This window comes from Silurus aristotelis (genome assembly GCF_946808225.1).
Source record: "Silurus aristotelis genome assembly, chromosome: 20".
NCBI lineage: Eukaryota > Metazoa > Chordata > Actinopteri > Siluriformes > Siluridae > Silurus > Silurus aristotelis.
The window spans coordinates 19,173,990-19,190,859 of NC_139593.1; the positions used below are offsets into that span (position 1 = coordinate 19,173,990).

General features: G+C 37.9%; 1 long non-coding RNA gene across 1 annotated transcript in view; it reads left to right on the forward strand.

Annotated features, from left to right (window-relative positions):
• LOC310715823 overlaps positions 1–16,870 on the forward strand; it is a 334,724-nt gene that overhangs the window by 61,726 nt on the left and 256,128 nt on the right. The gene's annotated exons all lie outside the window — the stretch shown is intronic.

Consider the following 16,870-nt stretch of genomic DNA (forward strand, 5'->3'; position numbering starts at 1 on the left):
CACCATTTTGTTTCATTTTTATTATCTTGCCTTTATTATTATCATTCTGTTCGTCCATTGGTTTAAAATCTTAAAAAAAAAATGTTTTTTTTATTGCAACTTTTCTTCGTCTTTAGTTTTAACTTCTGTCTGTCTGTCTGTCTGTCTGTCTGTCTGTCTGTCTGTCTGTCTGTCTGTCTGTCTGTCTGTCTGTCTATCTATCTATCTATCTATCTATCTATCTATCTATCTATCTATCTATCTATCTATCTATCTATCTATCTATCTATCTATCTATCTATCTATCTATCTATCTATCCTATACCAGTTTCCCTTTCTTGTATGGTTGTATGTCTTAACTGTCTGTTTTTTTCTTATATACATTATCTTTTTTTATCTTCTCTCTCTCTCTCTCTCTCTCTCTCTCTCTCTCTCTCTCTCTCTCTCTCTCTTTTGCTTTGCAACCTACCTAGCTATCCAGCCATCAGTCTATCATTTCTCTTCTCCACACTCATTCCCATCTTTATTTCTGTCTGTATGTCTATATATATATATATATATATATATATATATATATATATATATATATATATATATATATATATATATATATATATATATACAGTGAGGAAAATAAGTATTTGAACACCCTGCTATTTTGCAAGTTCTCCGACTTAGAAATCATGGAGGGGTCTGAAATTGTCATCGTAGGTGCATGTTCACTGTGAGAGACATAATCTAAAAAAAAAATCCAGAAATCACAATATATGATTTTAAAACTATTTATTTGTATGATACAGCTGCAAATAAGTATTTGAACACCTGTCTATCAGCTAGAATTCTGACCCTCAAAGACCTGTTAGTCTGCCTTTAAAATGTCCACCTCCACTACATTTATTATCCTAAATTAGATGCACCTGTTTGAGGTCGTTAGCTGCATAAAGACACCTGTCCACCCCATACAATCAGTAAGAATCCAACTACTAACATGGCCAAGACCAAAGAGCTGTCCAAAGACACTAGAGACAGAATTGTACACCTCCACAAGACTGGAAAGGGCTACGGGGAAATTGCCAAGCAGCTTGGTGAAAAAAGGTCCACGGTTGGAGCAATCATTAGAAAATGGAAGAAGCTAAACATGACTGTCAATCTCCCTCGGACTGGGGCTCCATGCAAGATCTCACCTCATGGGGTCTCAATGATCCTAAGGAAGGTGAGAAATCAGCCCAGAACTAAACGGGAGGAGCTGGTCAATGACCTGAAAAGAGCTGGGACCACTGTTTCCAAGGTTACTGTTGCTAATACACTAAGACATCATGGTTTGAAATCATGCATGGCACAGAAGGTTCCCCTGCTTAAACCAGCACATGCCCAGGCACGTCTTAAGTTTGCCAATGACCATTTGGATGATCCAGAGGAGTCATGGGAGAAAGTCATGTGGTCAGATGAGACCAAAATAGAACATTTGGGTCATAATTCCACTAAACGTGTTTGGAGGAAGAAGAATGATGAGTACCATCCCAAGAACACCATCCCTACTGTGAAGCATGGGGGTGGTAGCATCATGCTTTGGGGGTGTTTTTCTGCACATGGGACAGGGCGACTGCACTGTATTGAGGAGAGGATGACCGGGGCCATGTATTGCGAGATTTTGGGGAACAACCTCCTTCCTTTAGTTAGAGCATTGAAGATGGGTCGAGGCTGGGTCTTCCAACATGACAATGACCCGAAGCACACAGCCAGGATAACCAAGGAGTGGCTCTGTAAGAAGCATATCAAGGTTCTGGTGTGGCCTAGCCAGTCTCAAAACCTAAACACAATAGAGAATCTTTGGAGGGAGCTCAAACTCCGTGTTTCTCAGCGACAGGCCAGAAACCAGACTGATCTGGAGAAGATCTGTGTGGAGGAGTGGGCCAAAATCCCTCCTGCAGTGTGTGCAAACCTGGTGAAAAACTACAGGAAACGTTTGACCTCTGTAATTGCAAACAAAGGCTACTGTACCAAATATTAACATTGACTTTCTCAGGTGTTCAAATACTTATTTGCAGCTTTATCATACAAATAAATAGTTAAAAAATCATACATTGTGATTTCTGGATTTTTTTTTTAGATTATGTCTCTCACAGTGGACATGCACCTACTATGACAATTTCATACCCCTTCATGATTTCTAAGTGGGAGAACATGCAAAATAGCAGGGTGTTCAAATACTTATTTTCCTCACTATATATATATATATATATATATATATATATATATATATATATATATATATATATATATATATATATATATATATATATATATGTATGTATATTATATATGTTTTTTTTACTTTGGTTTCCATCAACCTTTTCAGACCTTCAAAACTTCCTTGACTGTTCTTAAGAAGTCGTTGTGTTCACTAGCCTACCTGAAAGGTAACTAGTTTGGGAAATAATGAAGACGCAGTTTACAACAATGACTAGCGTTCTCTTATCTTCTACAGAGTGTGTTTACATCACTGCCTTTTTCTTTTTAATTATTATTATTTTTTTATGATTTATTCGTCAGTGGGATGCTTAATTAGGCCGGCGTATAAACAGACAGCGAGTGCACTAGGGAGGAGGCAGGGATTTGATGGCTCTGTTCTGATAGTTGGGAGTTAATTGGGGAAGGTCCCTAGTCTCCACTTCCTCTGGCTCGGCTGTAATTTATTCTCAGGGAGAAAATAGAAACCCGAGGAGAAGACGCTCCCGTTTAGGTCGCCATGTGGAACATGCTCACCTTCAAATCGGGAAGAACGATGAGACACGGAGATGTGTTTCTGAAACGAGGTGCTTTCACTGTGTACTCAGATACATATGTACGGCTGCTTCTACAGTCAATTTCAGGTTTTTGTTCCCGAAGCCAAGTGATTCATTCAAGCATTCCACATAATTACACTCTCTTCACTAATTAGTGAGGTCAAAAAGGTTCAGTGTTTAGTGTTTAGCCTGCGTTTCACTCTCCAATAAACTCCACTCACCTGCCTGAACAAGTCTCCAGTTGAAGGTCTGCTGAAATGCAAATTCTTCTGCAGAGAGAGGGTCTGATCTGTCTGATTATCGGTCTTATTGACTGAATCCAACCCCCTGGACTACACAATACAATTGTACACTACACCACACTAAATAACACGGCTACACCACACCTACACTATACCACACGACAATACACTACACTACACTACACTACATTACACTACACATCACACTACACTACACTACATTACACTACACATCACATTACACTACACATCACACTACACTACATTACACTACACTACACTACACTACATTACACTACACATCACACTACACTACATTACACTACACTACACTACACTACATTACACTACACATCACACTACACTACATTACACTACACTACACTACACTACACTACACTACATTACACTACACATCACACTACACTACATTACACTACACTACACTACACTACACTACACTACACTACACTACATTACACTACACATCACACTACACTACATTACACTACACATCACATTACACTACACTACACATCACACTACACTACACTACATTACACTACACTACACTACATTACACTACACTACACTACATTACACTACACTACATTACACTACACATCACACTACACTACACTACATTACACTACAATACATTACACTACACATCACACTACACTACATTACACTACACATCACACTACACTACACTACACTACACTACACTACATTACACTACACATCACACTACACTACATTACATTACACTACAATACATTACACTACACATCACACTACACTACATTACACTACACATCACATTACACTACACTACACATCACAGTACACTACACTACATTATACTACACATCACACTACACTACATTACACTACACACTACATTACACTACACATCACACTACACTACACATTACACTACACATCACATTACACTACACATCACACTACACTACACTACATTACACTACACATCACACTACACTACATCACACTACACTACACTACACTACACTTCACTACATTACACTACACATCACACTACACTACATTACACTACACATCACACTACACTACACTACACTACATTACACTACACATTACACTACATCACACTAAACATCACACTACACTACACTACACTACACTACACTACACATCACACTACACTGCACTACATCACACTACACTACACTACATCACACTACACTACACTACACTACATCACACTACACATCACACTACACTACACTGCACTACATAACACTACAATACACTACATCACACTAAACATCACACTACACTACACTACACATCACACTACACTACCTCACACTAAACATCACATTACACTACACATCACACTACACTACATTACACTACACATCACACTACACTACATTACACTACACTACATTACACTACACTACACATCACACTACACTACATTACACTACACTACATTACACTACACATCACACTACACTACACAACATCACACTACACATTACATTACACTACACATCACACTACACTGCACTACATTACAGTACACATCACACTACACTACACTATATTACACTACACTACACTACACTACACTACACTACATCACACCACATTACACTACACATCACACTACACTACATTACACTACACTACACATTACACTACACTACATTACACTACACATCACACTACACATCACACTACACTACATTATATTACACATCACACTACACTACACTACACATCACACTACACTACACTACACTACACTACACATCACACTAAACTACCTCACACTAAACATCACATTACACTACACATCACTACACTACATTACACTACACATCACACTACACTACACTACATTACACTACACTACACTACATTACACTACACATCACACTACACTACACAACATCACACTACACATTACATTAAACTACACATCACACTACACTGCACTACATTACAGTACACATCACACTACACTACACTATATTACACTACACTACACTACATCACACTACACTACATTACACTACACTACATTACATTACATTATACTACACATCACACTACACTACACATCACACTACACTACACATCACACTACACTACACTACATTACACTACACTACACTACATTACACTACACTACATTACACTACACATCACACTACACTACACTACATTACACTACAATACAATACACTACACATCACACTACACTACATTACACTACACATCACATTACACTACACATCACACTACACTACACTACACTACACTACACTACATTACACTACACATCACACTACACTACATTACATTACACTACAATACATTACACTACACATCACATTACACTACACTACACATCACAGTACACTACACTACACTACATTACACTACACATCACACTACACTACATTACACTACACACTACATTACACTACACATCACACTACACTACACATTACACTACACATCACATTACACTACACATCACACTACACTACACTACACTTCACTACATTACACTACACATCACACTACACTACATTACACTACACATCACACTACACTACACTACATTACACTACACATCACACTACATCACACTAAACATCACACTACACTACACTACACTACACTACACTACATTACACTACACTGCACTACATCACACTACACTACACTACACTACATCACACTACACTACACTACATCACACTACACTACACTACATCACACTACACTACACTACACTACATCACACTACACATCACACTACACTACACTGCACTACATAACACTACATTACACTACACTACATCACACTACACTACACTACACATCACACTACACTACCTCACACTAAACATCACATTACACTACACATCACACTACACTACATTACACTACACTACATTACACTACACATCACACTACACTACATTACACTACACATCACACTACACTACATTACACTACACTACATTACACTACACTACACATCACACTACACTACATTACACTACACTACATTACACTACACATCACACTACACTACACAACATCACACTACACATTACATTACACTACACATCACACTACACTGCACTACATTACAGTACACATCACACTACACTACACTATATTACACTACACTACACTACACTACACTACATCACACCACATTACACTACACATCACACTACACTACATTACACTACACTACATTACACTACACATCACACTACACATCACACTACACTACATTACATTACACATCACACTACACTACACTACACATCACACTACACTACACTACACTACACTACACTACACTACACTACACTACACTACACATCACACTAAACTACCTCACACTAAACATCACATTACACTACACATCACTACACTACATTACACTACACATCACACTACACTACATTACACTACACTACACTACATTACACTACACATCACACTACACTACACAACATCACACTACACATTACATTAAACTACACATCACACTACACTGCACTACATTACAGTACACATCACACTACACTACACTATATTACACTACACTACACTACATCACACTACAATACACTACACATCACACTACACTACATTACACTACACTACACTACATTACATTATACTACACATCACACTACACTACACATCACACTACACTACACTACATTACACTACACTACATTACACTACACTACATTACACTACACATCACACTACACTACACTACATTACACTACAATACATTACACTACACATCACACTACACTACATTACACTACACATCACATTACACTACACATCACACTACACTACACTACACTACACTACACTACACTACATTACACTACACATCACACTACACTACATTACATTACACTACAATACATTACACTACACATCACATTACACTACATTACACTAAACATCACATTACACTACACTACACATCACAGTACACTACACTACACTACATTACACTACACACTACATTACACTACACATCACACTACACTACACATTACACTACACATCACATTACACTACACATCACACTACACTACACTACATTACACTACACATCACACTACACTACACTACACTACACTACACATCACACTACACTACACTATATTACACTACACTACATCACACTACACTACACTACACTACACTACATTACACTACACATCACACTACACTACACTACATTACACTACACATCACACTACATCACACTAAACATCACACTACACTACACTACACTACACTACACTACACATCACACTACACTACACTACATTACACTACACTGCACTACATCACACTACACTACACTACACTACACTACATCACACTACACTACACTACATCACACTACACTACACTACATCACACTACACTACACTACACTACATCACACTACACATCACACTACACTACACTGCACTACATAACACTACATTACACTACACTACATTACACTACACACTACACTACATCACACTACACATCACACTACACTACACTGCACTACATAACACTACATTACACTACACTACATTACACTACACACTACACTACATCACACTAAACATCACACTACACTACACTACACATCACACTACACTACCTCACACTAAACATCACATTACACTACACATCACACTACACTACATTACACTACACTACATTACACTACACTACATTACACTACACTACACATCACACTACACTACATTACACTACACTACATTACACTACACATCACACTACACTACATTACACTACACTACATTACACTACACATCACACTACACTACATTACACTACACTACATTACACTACACTACACATCACACTACACTACATTACACTACACTACATTACACTACACATCACACTACACTACACAACATCACACTACACATTACATTACACTACACATCACACTACACTGCACTACATTACAGTACACATCACACTACACTACACTATATTACACTACACTACACTACACTACACTACATCACACCACATTACAATACACATCACACTACACTACATTACACTACACTACATTACACTACACATCACACTACACATCACACTACACTACATTACATTACACATCACACTACACTACACTACACATCACACTACACTACACTACACTACACTACACTACACTACACTACACATCACACTAAACTACCTCACACTAAACATCACATTACACTACACATCACTACACTACATTACACTACACATCACACTACACTACATTACACTACACTACACTACATTACACTACACATCACACTACACTACACAACATCACACTACACATTACATTAAACTACACATCACACTACACTGCACTACATTACAGTACACATCACACTAAACTACCTCACACTAAACATCACATTACACTACACATCACTACACTACATTACACTACACATCACACTACACTACATTACACTACACTACATTACACTACACATCACACTACACTACACAACATCACACTACACATTACATTAAACTACACATCACACTACACTGCACTACATTACAGTACACATCACACTACACTACACTATATTACACTACACTACACTACATCACACTACAATACACTACACATCACACTACACTACATTACACTACACTACATTACATTACATTATACTACACATCACACTACACTACATTACACTACACATCACACTACACTACACTACACTACACATCACACTACACTACATTACATTACACATCACACTACACTACATTACATTACATTACACTACACATCACACTACACTACATTACACTACACATCACACTACACTACACTACACATCAGTGTGATGTACACATCACACTACACTACATTACACTACACTACATTACACTACACTACACATAACACTACACTACATTACACTACACTACACTACATTACACTACACATCACACTACACTACATTACACTACAATACATTACACTACACATCACATTACACTACATTACACTACACATCACATTACACTACACTACACATCACAGTACACTACACTACACTACATTACACTACACACTACATTACACTACACATCACACTACACTACACATTACACTACACATCACATTACACTACACATCACACTACACTACACTACATTACACTACACATCACACTACACTACACTACACATCACACTACACTACACTATATTACACTACACTACATCACACTACACTACATTACACTACACATCACACTACACTACATTACACTACACATCACACTACACTACACTACACTACATTACACTACACATCACACTACATCACACTAAACATCACACTACACTACACTACACATCACACTACACTACACTACATTACACTACACTGCACTACATCACACTACACTACACTACACTACATCACACTACACTACACTACATCACACTACACTACACTACATCACACTACACTACACTACACTACATCACACTACACATCACACTACACTACACTGCACTACATAACACTACATTACACTACACTACATTACACTACACACTACACTACATCACACTACACATCACACTACACTACACTGCACTACATAACACTACATTACACTACACTACACTACACTACATTACACTACACACTACACTACATCACACTAAACATCACACTACACTACACTACACATCACACTACACTACACTACACTACACTACACTACACATCACACTAAACTACCTCACACTAAACATCACATTACACTACACATCACTACACTACATTACACTACACATCACACTACACTACATTACACTACACTACACTACATTACACTACACATCACACTACACTACACAACATCACACTACACATTACATTAAACTACACATCACACTACACTGCACTACATTACAGTACACATCACACTAAACTACCTCACACTAAACATCACATTACACTACACATCACTACACTACATTACACTACACATCACACTACACTACATTACACTACACTACATTACACTACACATCACACTACACTACACAACATCACACTACACATTACATTAAACTACACATCACACTACACTGCACTACATTACAGTACACATCACACTACACTACACTATATTACACTACACTACACTACATCACACTACAATACACTACACATCACACTACACTACATTACACTACACTACATTACATTACATTATACTACACATCACACTACACTACACATCACACTACACTACATTACACTACACATCACACTACACTACACTACACTACACATCACACTACACTACATTACATTACACATCACACTACACTACATTACATTACATTACACTACACATCACACTACACTACATTACACTACACATCACACTACACTACACTACACATCAGTGTGATGTACACATCACACTACACTACATTACACTACACTACATTACACTACACTACACATAACACTACACTACATTACACTACACTACATTACACTACACATCACACTACACTACATTACACTACAATACATTACACTACACATCACATTACACTACATTACACTACACATCACATTACACTACACTACACATCACAGTACACTACACTACACTACATTACACTACACACTACATTACACTACACATCACACTACACTACACATTACACTACACATCACATTACACTACACATCACACTACACTACACTACATTACACTACACATCACACTACACTACACTACACTACACATCACACTACACTACACTATATTACACTACACTACATCACACTACACTACATTACACTACACATCACACTACACTACATTACACTACACATCACACTACACTACACTACACTACATTACACTACACATCACACTACATCACACTAAACATCACACTACACTACACTACACATCACACTACACTACACTACATTACACTACACTGCACTACATCACACTACACTACACTACACTACATCACACTACACTACACTACATCACACTACACTACACTACATCACACTACACTACACTACACTACATCACACTACACATCACACTACACTACACTGCACTACATAACACTACATTACACTACACTACATTACACTACACACTACACTACATCACACTACACATCACACTACACTACACTGCACTACATAACACTACATTACACTACACTACACTACACTACACTACATTACACTACACACTACACTACATCACACTAAACATCACACTACACTACACTACACATCACACTACACTACCTCACACTAAACATCACATTACACTACACATCACACTACACTACATTACACTACACTACATTACACTACACATCACACTACACTACATTACACTACACTACATTACACTACACTACACATCACACTACACTACATTACACTACACTACATTACACTACACATCACACTACACTACATTACACTACACTACATTACACTACACATCACACTACACTACATTACACTACACTACATTACACTACACTACACATCACACTACACTACATTACACTACACTACATTACACTACACATCACACTACACTACACAACATCACACTACACATTACATTACACTACACATCACACTACACTGCACTACATTACAGTACACATCACACTACACTACACTATATTACACTACACTACACTACACTACACTACATCACACCACATTACAATACACATCACACTACATTACACTACACTACATTACACTACACATCACACTACACTACACTACACTACACTACATTACACTACACATCACACTACACTACACAACATCACACTACACATTACATTAAACTACACATCACACTACACTGCACTACATTACAGTACACATCACACTAAACTACCTCACACTAAACATCACATTACACTACACATCACTACACTACATTACACTACACATCACACTACACTACATTACACTTCACTACACTACATTACACTACACATCACACTACACTGCACTACATTACAGTACACATCACACTACACTACACTATATTACACTACACTACACTACATCACACTACAATACACTACACATCACACTACACTACATTACACTACACTACATTACATTACATTATACTACACATCACACTACACTACACATCACACTACACTACATTACACTACACATCACACTACACTACACTACACTACACTACACTACATTACATTACACATCACACTACACTACATTACATTACATTACACTACACATCACACTACACTACATTACACTACACATCACACTATACTACACTACACATCAGTGTGATGTACCGGTAACGCGTTACTTTTGACAGTAACTAATACTGTAACGCGTTACTTTTAAAAATAAAGTAACTCCGTTACCGTTACCGTATGGTGCGTTACCCAAATGAATGAATTTCGGCTGAAGTGTAGACTACAGTCTAACCTGCTTACAGCAGCGTCGCATTGTAGGATTGGTGGATAAACCACCGTAAACACGAAGAAGATGCGCTGTGGGCGTGTCTCCGTTTATTCAGGTCTGTGCGGCAGTAATGGCGAGGCGAGGCGAGAGCAAGACGAGTTTCTCTTAAGAGACGTCGCACTGCCCGCACTGTTCTTGGGTAATCGCGACGGAGTAAAAAAGCCGAAGTGAATCGTTAGTGTAACTCCTGAGCAATGACGCAAGGGTTACTGCGGTGTTTAAGGGCAAAGGATCCCTGAGGGAGCGGGTTTAAGGACTTGCTATTTACACGAGGTCGTCACTCTCGCACCATGTTTATTCATGTTAATATGTGGGAAAAAAGGAATAAATAATTACAATAAAAAAATAAATAAAATAAACGGTGACTGACTTTTATTTAGGAAGTTTTATTTGTTAACGTAATGAGAGCCGTGAAAACTTAATGTGAATTGATTTAAAAAAAAACACCTGAATATATAGGAATCGCTGATACAAATGAACTGTGTGGGAATGAGTTTTGTGCAAAATTTTTTTTTTTATAAAGCACATTTGAAAACTAAATCATCTGTAAAAAAAGACAAGGAAAATTGTCATAAATAACTCAAAATAATAAACAAACGGATAGATAGATAGATAGATAGATAGATAGATAGATAGATAGATAGATAGATAGATAGATAGATAGATAGATAGATAGATAGATAGATAGATAGAATTAAAACAATAATCTACATTAATTTATAAATTAAACAATTATCACTTATAACATAAAAAAAAAGTTAAAGAAAGAAAATCTGAGAAAAAATTTAAATAGATGGATGGATGGATGGATGGATGGATGGATTCTCTGCCAGCTGATTCAACTTTAACTCACAGTAGACAGACAGACAGACAGACAGACAGACAGACAGACAGACAGACAGATAGACAGATAGATAGATAGATAGATAGATAGATAGATAGATAGATAGATAGATAGATAGATAGATAGATAGATAGATAGATAGATAGATAGATGATAAAAGATCTCTGGGTTGTTACCACTGTGCTGCTATAAATTCCTAAGAAATGTCTTGAAACAGAATTTAACCTTTTCAGGACCTGTGTGTGTGTGTGTGTGTGTGTGTGTGTGTGTGTGTGTGTGTGTGTGTGTGTGTGTGTGTTCTTTTTTTTTTTTTCTCCTTTGCATCCTTTTATATAAATACAATTTATAAACTCTATCAAATGTTAATCAGTGAGCCGGCCGTCCGCTCGGCGCTCGAGCAGATTGCAAAACGTCCCCGCGAGACGCGTCCAGCCGGGCGAGACGGCCCACGCACTCCCACACCCGTTTGTACTAAAAGAACAACAGCGGAGACACTGGAAATGTTCAAAGCACAGATCAGGACCTGAGAATTGCAGTAAACACACAGACACCCACCCACCCACACACACACACACACACACACACGCGCGCACACACACACAATACATCTCTCTGTTACCCTGATATCATGCTTTAGGTCACAATCACACTGTTTGTTTCTTGTGACATGATTGGGATTTGAATTCACCAATAATGTCTATTTCGAAAAGCAATCATTTTTCATTTTTTCTATTTCATGTGGAACCCTAACGTGGATTTTTTTTTTTTTCCCTCCCTTATTTATATTTTTATGGAACACTTTAAGATGAAACTTGAAAGGTTCCTCGAGTTTTCTTAGGGTTCATAACTGCTCTATCATTCAGAAACGTGGAACGATTTAGGGTTTACCATGAAACTAATTAAATGTTGTTGGAAAAACCGGTTCCTCTGTATGTGCCTTCGGTTTAAACGCTCTAGATTTTATCTAGCACCTTGTTCCAGAGTAGATTCCAAGTAGAATCCAGTAACATTATTGCAATTCCTTATTTGTTCAAAGGGTTAAAAGAAATCTGGTTGTTCCTTTCTCCCGAGTTGAGAGTTCTAGGATGGGTTTTATGTGAGAAGGTTTCCATCAGGCAAACTATTCTACACCTACTGGATTCAAGTATAATTCCTTTGGACAGCTTAGAACCTTAAACAACACCTAAGGGCCAAAGATATTGGGGGAACCTGAAGTTTTCCAGCCAGTATGTGGTTCTTCACTAAGTGTGTCTGGATTTATGTGGATGTGGGAGCATTCAATTATCCCTTTAAATGTATTAGGAGACCCAAACCTGCATGACAATGCTGCACAAAATCCAGCTCCATGATGTCGGATTTAAGGATCTTGAGTTGTGGAATGGGATGTTCAAAAACCACAATGTTGTCCTTAAAATGAAGAACCCATGAAGCACCCCTTGTTTTCCAGGAAGACTAGCTGTCCAGGAGGGTTCTTGGATTAGTGAACCGGTTCTATAAGGGTTCTACTTGCAAGGTCTTACGCTAATATTAATAATATCAATAAGCCGAATGTTGAGGGAACCCATTAATACAGAAACTGCAGCATTACGTCAAACCCAAAACCGAGAACAACGCATCGGAGCATCGGGTAAAAAACAAAAAAATGGCAGATTCAGCCCGGCTTCTCCATTATAAGCCGTGATAAATGATAATGCACTGCCACAGAGGTGACATGGTTCTCCTGTAGTTATAATAAACGACGTCCCCGAGGACAATTTCGCACTAAGTCGGAAAAAAAAAGAAACGTTCTCCTTTTTTAATCTCTTTCTAATAAAAAATGAATTAGAGTTGATTCCGAAGTTCCTCACTAGAGAGCCAGAGGAATTACAGAACCTCTGTTATGCAGACTAAGTTCATTATATTCTATTATTTTATATTATATTATATTACATTATATTATAGTTTTTTTTTTTTTATTGAATTCTGATTGGTCGGGAGCTGACCAATGATCGTACAGCAGCTCAGACAGTAGGGCAGATTATGCGTACAGTGAAATTATTTCTAAATTAATGGAAGAAATCTCCAGTTCTAATTCTTTGTAAATAGTTTTAAGGTAGTTGCCCTGGTAGTGGTGAAAATTAGGGAAGGTCGTAGTTCGGTAGTTGGACACTGGATCGCAAGTTCAAAAGTTCAGATCCCAGTACCACCAACTGCCACTGCTGGGCCCTTGAGCAAGGCCCTTAACCCCTCAATTGGTCAGTTGTAGGTCACTCTGGATAAGGGCGTCTGGCAAATGCTGTAAATATAGAATTTTTTCCTCCCATTCTGCACCATCAAACATGGCTACAGTAGATAGTATGGATTGTTCTCATTCGGTATTTGTGACAGGAAAATAATAGATTTTTCATCACATCATCCAGTATTATAGAACCCATCAGGGCTTCCCTGCAGAGGGACAACAAAAAAATTGTTCCTAACAAAGTGAGCTTGTTGTGTATTCACAAGCCGGAACGGAGTTCAAAACGTCACCTCACCTTGCCATGTTGTTGACGCTGGTGTTTTTAACCACAATGACGACGACACCAACAACAGATCACGGCCATATGCTGGACGTTGTGACCTCGCGGGCGACGGCCCGGACGTCACCTGTCTCGCGTCAACGAGGGAGCAGAGCATGAAGAACACACTTCAAGGGTCAAAAGCGTGACCATGCCTTCTGTTTAAACTCCTGTTCTCATTCACTGAGAGCTTTTTAAAACAAGGTCAGGCCATTTGCAAAGGAAAAAAAGAAAAAGTTTTCCTAAATGTCCGGATGATGCTAATGATATTTTGTTACGGTTTTCTGAGCATAGGACAGCTTGACATTGCATTATGAGGATGGTGTGCTTAAAAAGTTCGAAGGGAAAAAAAAAAAAAAAAAGTTTGATAGTTTTTGACAGGGCAAAGACAATAAAGGGGAGCAAGAAAAAGTTTTCATTGAGTGCACATGAGGTTCGGTTCGTACTTAGCAGCATGACTGGACAACCTTTAAACTTTTTTATTTTATTTATTTTACACAATTCAAGGGTGCCAATACTTTAATCAGACAGTTCAAATTGCTGGGAATAACCTAGGTGACATAGAAAAAATAAAAGGCAACACAAAACACTGTTGGCGTTTTTATACCTACTAGACTAGTACACGAAAGAACGACCTAAGAACCAGGGTCATTAATGTCTAAGTCTCACCAATCCACATCTGGAGTGAAGGCTGGCACATCTGATACAATCCCACAGAAGAGTTACTGAAGTTCAAACTGCTGTGTCTGAAAGAAAGGCGTCAGAAGATACGATGCATTACAGCTTGCTATGTATTTCTCCCTAACCTCAAAAGTTGTCAG